Source organism: Argopecten irradians, chromosome 14, assembly GCF_041381155.1.
Source record: "Argopecten irradians isolate NY chromosome 14, Ai_NY, whole genome shotgun sequence".
Lineage (NCBI taxonomy): Eukaryota > Metazoa > Mollusca > Bivalvia > Pectinida > Pectinidae > Argopecten > Argopecten irradians.
In genome coordinates, this window is record NC_091147.1 from 27,374,358 (window position 1) to 27,383,170 (window position 8,813).

An 8,813-nucleotide genomic window follows, 5' to 3' on the forward strand; every position below is an offset into this window, starting at 1 on the left:
TTAGGTGATAATCTGAGCAACATTAGAATAATATAGTTTGATATGATAGAATCTGACAAAAACAAAAATATATCAAAATATTGCAATATCCAATGCATTATCATATGGATATATTAATATCATATGGATGGGACCTTTCAAGAAATTCAATTATATCAAATACCTTGTCGGAAGTATTTTAATTATTAATATAATATGCCTTATACGAACCCCATTGGTAGACCCTGCAAGAAGTAGCCAAGCACACAAGAGACACACATCAGATAAATATGGGTCAACGTCAACCGCAAAATTTAGGAGTCCACAAGTTGCAATAAACACGTGGTTTGAAAGGGATGTGCTTTATTACAGTTATTTAGGGCATATAACTTTAGGTAATATATCTAACTTTAAACAGAAGATTCTTGATTGCGCAAAATAAATGTATGAATGCGCGAACTCAATGCATGAAGTATACAATGCCATACATAGAGCAGGACACAGAAGAGAGTAATAACTTTGAACTGGAAAAAAAAAGTAAAAAACCGCATAATCTGATAGGTTGGCTTGAATATGCTGACAAAACCTTGAATATGACGTACCTATACAAATGGGCATTGTGAAAATATGCTGATGAAGGGATACTATTTAAAACAATGGTACGATTATAGTCGAACAGGTGCAAGGAAATCACGACAATTTCTAAGTGGGAGATAATGTCAGTGGTATTATTATTTGACAAGTTTGTTCGTCACATATCCGGCCTGTCTTATTTATACAGACACAATTTTCGTTTCTCTTCCAACAAAGCAGTATGTATTTTACAAAGGAAGACTCCTGTATGCTTTATATTATTAACCTTTTTGAGCTGATATAGGTTTTGCACTGCCGATCAAAACACAAATGTTCGAAGAATACAACAGTAATATGAAATTGAAAATATTATATATATATCACCACATGTGTAGATCGCCGTTTGATTTGAATTATTATATATATTATTATGTAAAATAATGTATAAGAATTATATCTAACAAAACAACTAACCTGGCCTTAAGTTTGATAAACATTCTGATCACCTGATTGATAACTCATCCTGTGTATGTGGTGCTCCCAGTGAAGATTTAGTTCATTTTTTCTTTCAATGTCCATTGTATAATGATTCAAGGCACCACATTTTATCCATCTATAATTTATTAGGTTATGTAAATCTACAATGCCTACTGTGTGGCATCCGTAATGTACATGTACCTGATCAAATAAATACACTTATTCTTTCTCATGTAAATTTATATATTAAATCCTCAAAACGTTTTTCTATGTACAAATAATTTGAAGTATATGCAATACTAAGTAGTAGTAATTCAGTTACTTACATTTACTTACTATGATATTATAGCAATTAAGTCATTATTATACTATAATAAATTTATATAACATTCTAGTATGAATGGAAAGGAATGAATGAGCGTGAATGAGTAGTTCTATATAAAAAAATATTGAAACGTATATTTCTTCATTTAAGGCTTGTTGGAAATGTGTTTTGCATTCACTCTATTAATTACATGTATCAACTTCGTTTGCTTGCTAAGATTTTTTTTTTTTTTTTTTTTTTTTGAGTAGAAATTATCCTTTTAATTATAATGCATAGTCCATTTAATTACACGATGAACATAAATCCCTTTTTCCTGAGTTCAATACCAAACACTTAATGCCATGTTTTTGTGATAGAGTGAAACATACCATATTTCTTTCAAGCCTAACCGGAAGTAACAGAAGAAGACTAATATAGGCAATATGCCTGTTGTCTTATTCTTTTGACAATATAATGTATATGTATACTCTGTATTTATGTATATTTGTATTGTTAATAGAATATTTCTGAAATGAAATGAAATCTAACGGTGGTCGATATTTATCGGTTTGCATAAGCTTTATTTGCGAAAGTTGACAAGCACTCGAATCGACATGTTAGACAAAACATCCACTAGGTTATCTTACGTTTACGTTTTGAAAAAGGATGCAGGTCAAAGGTCAAGATTTGCTTTTGACAAACAGCTTAACAATAATCCCACCATTCAGGATATTTTTGTCTTTGTAATAATGGACAAATCCCGGGGCATTAGAACCCCCAAAAAGGTAAACAAAATCGGAATATTAATTTGTGTCGTTGAACAATGAAGATAAGATAAAAAAAAAAACGGATTATATAACAAGTTGCTGTGAACCGTTATATTTTTTGCGAACACCATATTTCGCGGTTTCAGCATTTGCAAGATATTCGCATGTACATACATACATTCGCGATCAAGATCTATCGTATAAATGATTTCGTAGGAAATGCCGCTCATCATGCAAGTTGAGCGCAAATACGCAGGACAAAAATAATATTTAACTTATCCATTTAAAGAAAGTATCACAGAAGTATAAGAAAATGTTTCATAAAATAAGATGTTTCTCTGAATTATGGAAGCTTAAGTTGAGTAAATTCCTTAACTTAAAGACTTTAAAAAATAGAGCCTGTTGTTTTTAATCAATTTCTGTTTTCAAAATGTTCTTTCTTATTTTTATTCCTCGACAAAATACCGACATGTATACGTAGAGCTATATTCTTTCTTTTTATTCTAATTCCATAATATTGCATTAAAGCGAGTAAATCTACCTATATTTGTGTGTTCATTTTATTACCTATTCGGAATTGGTTTGTGTGCGAGTACACAATTAGTTTGACACTAAACATTAATAACAGATACATCATTTATTCTTAAAAGAAAAAAGGCACAGACATAATGACCGACCCCAAATGATGGACTCTACCCTTTCATCAGGACCCCTCACTGCGAACCAACCTACAGAATCCGTCCAAGGTGATTATAATATAAGAAACGGAATGACGGAAACAGTCATCTGCTGAGATTCCGGCTTTGATAAAGGATAATTATTTTTGACGGCACAAATTGGCGATAGGTCTTTAGTAAAAGTTTGCGATATTATCAGTAGTCACGAAATAGGAAAAAAAACAAATTATCTATATTGACAAACATAACGTTAGGTTATTGTGATATTTTCATGAACATCAAACTCAGTGCTGGATTTAGGTGACAATCAAATGACCAAGAAGTTCTCTCATATTCAAATTAATCAAACTAATTCAATAATAACTTAACATTAAAATTCAATGATAATTGATAATTATATGGAAGAACATATCACTTATAATAACATAATTATAAAATGTTATTTACCAGAGTGTATATTGCAATAAACAATAAACAATAATTTAAAAGTTATGTACATTGTGGTATAAACTATTTTTCGCTGATACGGTTATTTATATACGTTGCTTTATTGTAACCATAGTAACCATGGACGCATCGTTTACAAAACTATGAAACTGTTTGATTTTAAGTAAATATATAATGAAATCTTAATCTATTCAAAGAATAAAATTCGCTTTCTATTTTGTTTGTGCATTCAATTTTACTTTCGTCTGAACAAATATAGACTAACGTAATGGGACGATATTATTATTTAAATGATAATGATAACGCTTTGATCATACTGGTTCATCTGCATCATTCTGTTTGACGGAAAAGTAAAAAAAAATATGATAAAGAAAATAACTTAGGTTTAATAACGAAAGCATAACTATTACATATATTGAAGGTTTTAGATAAAAAGGTCCATTTGCTTAATTTTAATTATGTTTTGAAAATAATAAACGAAGAAAACAAAGTCTTTTTTCTTCCCTAATGTAACGTATACTTAGTATTGAATTATCCAATTTTTGTTAAATCATTTCAACATTAAATCTTCAAAACATATCATTTGTGAACTGTATGTGTTTCACCTATTATGTAAAACGTCGTTTCTCATGATTTACAGGGTAAGTACAACGTTTTATATTATAAATATTATTAATAAGTATCAATATTTATATCATTGTTCCTCCCATTGCATTTGAAACAAAGTTCAACTTAAAAGATATCGAAATCGAGCGGACTTTAACAAAGGTTTATACTTACTTTTGTGAAAGAATTGACTCATTTTGTCAACATAAACATCCTGCATTTTTGACTAGTTTTGGAATCAACAAAATACATAAAAACCACAAAATAATGCCAATTTGAGTTGTTGTTTTTTTGTGTCTTTATTTCAAAGACTGTTATCATTATTATATGAACTTTTAACGAATCGTGACTCTTTAAAATAAAGCCAAACATGATTGATACGAAAAACCCCGAGATGTTTCGGCAAAGAAGGTGACACCTCGCAGTTATTCATGTCTCTCCTCGTGTGGTATGCCTTACAACGTGGTGGGTAGCCGTCACCAAAATCGGCTAATTTTCTATTGAAGTTCTGGTTTCACGCTAAGATTCGCAGATTACGACTGTTGATTGAATAACCTGGAGCGTGCGGGAGAACCGTGAAGATGCTCAGAGACATGCATTATTAGCGCATAGCAGTATATTTTCCCCTGCTTTCAGACCCGTTCCTTCCCTGGGTTTTTCTTTTCACGTCCTCGTGGACTCCCCACCTCCAAGCCTATTTGTATGCATTAGGGTGTTGCGTTAATCCCCTGTGTAGACTCACAGTCTCAGCGACAGGGGAATTGGATATCAAAATCACTTATGGTGATCAATGAGAAACTATGTTGTCAATATAAGTTTAAAAATCCGTGAAGAAGGTTCCATATATCAGACGGCATGGTTTGCAACTTGAATGAATTTTACACTAAAACTACATTAATCCATAATTGAAGTTTAAATCTGAATCGGTCCTTTCTGATTCCATTGTATATAGGGAATGATATCAGTCTTCCGAGTTTAAAGACTAGTCAGCTTTTCCTGAAAATGTATTTTGCATATGATAGACGAACTAATGTATATATATACACTTTTTTATTCTGAAAACAAATGATAAGAAACGTCAACAACATTTATTTCAAGTTGGTTTTAATTTGCTAAAAAGATATAAAAAATAACGTAGGTTATGATTATATCAAAACAGATGCAATAATTATAACATAACATAATACAAAAAATATACAAAAACTTGACTTTGATTCAAAATAACGAAGAAAAGCATCATCCTATTCAAGTAATCATGTTTATTCCTCGTCATATCGTTAGGCTATAAGTGGTTTTAGGGTCCTTTAAGATTTTTTTTCTCCGACGTTTGTGTTCACTATGCACGCAAGTTATTTCAATATGAAATATATTTTGGTTTAAGAAATACAAATTACTATATACATGTACACTATAATTTAATCATATAAATGCATTCGCTTTTCATACAAAACGCGAATTTGATCCTAAGAAAATCATAATTACAACTGAGCCGTTTTTCGATTAACTATTCTATTATCATATATTTTTATTTTTCATTCAGTATATAATACAATTTGAATTTGTTGAATTGAAAGAAACCTTTCGCTAGTTTTAAAGTCATTTTGCATTTGAAGCCAACTTCTTTACAGTTGTCGTCACGAATAAAGAAATAATCTAATTATGACATTCATTTTGTTAATAAGAAATTAAACGAGATAATTGCATATTATTTCGCGTGCCACACATATGCTACGTTGATGTCGCCACCATCAATAAGTACACGGAAGGATTTATGGATGTTTTGTGGCATATCTTAATGATAACAAGTATTTGCAGCTCGATGTTTTCATTTGTTTATATACCAAACTTTAATATATAAAACTGTTTTCAACCATGTTTCTAACAATGCTTCAGCAATATACTCAGAGTTGACCCTTTTTGACAATATTAATATTCTACATTAAATAAGTTTATTGTCATCGATAAAAGCAATTTGGACGAAACAACATAAAAGGATTGAAAGTTCTAAATTATTCATATATTGATAAAAGATAAATAAATACTAAATACAACAAAAACATATACTTAATGACAGTTTCAATACAGCTTAGAAATGCCTTTGTGAAAATCGGTCTAAGGAATTTGTCGTTAAAATTAAAGATTTGTCATTTGGGGTGTTAAACCCCAAAAGTGGCGGACATCGAACATGCATGAAGAAAAACAAGATATTTGGTATTATTTTTAGAAAAATAATTCCAAATTATTAAGTAGATGGCAAAATGGGAAGATACCCCACACAAAAACATATAAAACTCTGTAATAGTTTTCAGCTGAAGAAAAGAAAATAATAAGCATATCTTCAACATGTTGTTTTATGAAAATGTGCCCAAACTGTAACAGAGTTGCAAAGGTTCTGCTTAAGCTTATTCTGCTTTAGCTTATTGTCGGTTTTAATTCTACCTATACATTATAACTATTGGACAGCTGACTGTAAATTTTTGCTGCTAAGTAATTTTTAAGGATTACCAGCATGTTCCTATTTGGTAAAAAATATATCTCAAATATCAAATTCTTCACATATCTGATGATTTGCTGACTTGTACAATATATTTTGCATATATGAAGTGTGGTATATGACCTGCAATGTTTCTCTGTTTCTGGGTGTGGGATTTAATGTAACCTGACGGTGTAAAAAATGACGTGACGCCAGGGAATGATGCACGTGGCACCTGGATTCCACGAGGACGTGAAAAATGACTGTCAAACAGTTTTGTATCATCTCTTGTCCTTGAAATCATCAAGAATGTTGTTTCTGTAGTTATGAAATGAAAATCGTCTGCAATTCGTATTCACATTATTGTAAAGTTTATGATACTCGTATCACCTTAGTTTCATTTTTACACGCCAAGACAAGAAAAAAATTACTTCAGAGACGAGTTTCATGAAATCTCGTATGAATGCAACATCTTATTTGCTATCAATAAAATCATTAAAAATGCTGGTAAGCATTTGGAATCAAATAGTTGGTATTTTGTAATATACATTATTATAATTATCTTAAATGTACCTGCAATAAATTAAGAGAGAGAAAGAAAAGGTCATTTAATTATACCAGATACATTCTGATATTTCATTACTTATATTCGGTTTCAGAAGGAATCATTTTGACATCAATAGCAAATTTGAAAATAAATACAAAATATGAAATTTGCACGAAATGTTTGATAGGAATCGTAAGGAAGAGTCTGGCAGATTCCTTCGAATGGTGCACCTGTTTACTACGTAATGCTCTACACTGTACGTGGCTTACGCAAAATTAAATTTTGAAGACCTAGATTCAAACGAATCTGGAGACCTTTGGTGAATTGTATAGGAACAACACTCCACTGTGGTGAGAAATAATGTTTTATTTTTACGCTTGAATGTACTTGTCTGTTGCGTATTTCATTCTTTATCTCCCAAGAAAACGCATATCTTATGCATCAGCACAAAATATTATTACTGTAAGTCATACCATTTCAAACATTGTAGCACATTTCTCTACCTATCGCACATCATAAGCAGCTGCATAATCGATTTGGTCTGATTTATCAGGAATTAAAATATGTATTTAAATCACATTAAAAGCCATTTTCGCACGTTCAAAGGAAAAGTTGCCTTTAATAAAGAACATATCTATGTAGCGAATCTGTGTAAGCATTGCCTAAAATGATGGTCAACAGGCTTTTCTGATATCCGGAAAAAATATTTCGTCATCTTCTGTTTGATCATTAGATCTTCGCCGCTGATACGTAACAGCTCGTATATAAAGTTACGGCGTTTCAGAACATGTGTTAATTTTAGTATGATAATTGCAAACAGCTTCGCCTCACTGTATCAAAATGATGCGTGCATTTTATATTCTTTGAATTGATAGGAATGACAATCTGCCCCTCTCTTCCACTTCTATAGACATTTAACATATAATTAAAGTATAGGCAGTCATGAAAGATCTACGCCACGAGGCACATACAGCATTGTCAAATATTGTTTTTATACCGATATGGTATGAACCATATAGCCGATTATTTTTGTTCGCTTTAATAGGCAGGTACTGACCGCTGGTCGGTGGTTTCTCTCCGGGTACTGTGGCATTCCTCAACCAACAAACCTGGCACGTCCTTACATGACCCTGGCTGTTAATAGGACTTTAAACTAATGAAATCAACATGCTTTTAATATCGCAAAGGTTATAAATAATTCATGAAAAATAATATATGTACAGTATGATTGGCCTATTTATGTTTTTTCGCGAATGAAGTTTCCTGTCCATACCAATATCCCACAAAATAGCGAAAATGCCAACCATATGAAAATAACCTGCTATACAGTATGTTTTATGTTTGATAATGTTATCTTAAAGTTAAAGTTAAAGCCGTTTACTCGTAAAGAGGATGGCGTGGAGACGTATACTCTCCATATATTTTAGGTTTATTATCATAGTGTTGCATGCGTCGTGGATTAAGTTCATATGTCGTTATATTGTCTAAATTGTAAAATAAGCCCTATACTCATTGCATAAACTTACAACACTGTATCTCTGATTTGTTCGTTACTACCATCAGCCAATTTTATTTCATGATGTTATAAGAAATACGATAATGCTACATTGTACATCGACTAATCCATTGCATTTTACTATGCTACTACATCTCAGATAATGAAGCAAATTCCGTTTTTAGCTTAGTGTATTTAGTTCTGATATTACATAAAAGATAAAAACATGATGCCCACTAATACAACCTCAGTGTTTTTCCCTTATGTTTCTAAGATGTGAAGATGTTCCCGTGGTATACAAGCGTGGTGCATTCGTCTCGTTTGATTTACTGGCTGACAACGTAGGTTATATAACTTAATCCTACTACTAATTTCCTCCCTCGGGGGTGAATAGCTGTCCCACGCCCATTTGTTTTACCCCCTCCCGCCCTTAAAAGATATGGCCCTATTAAACTTATGTTATGCATA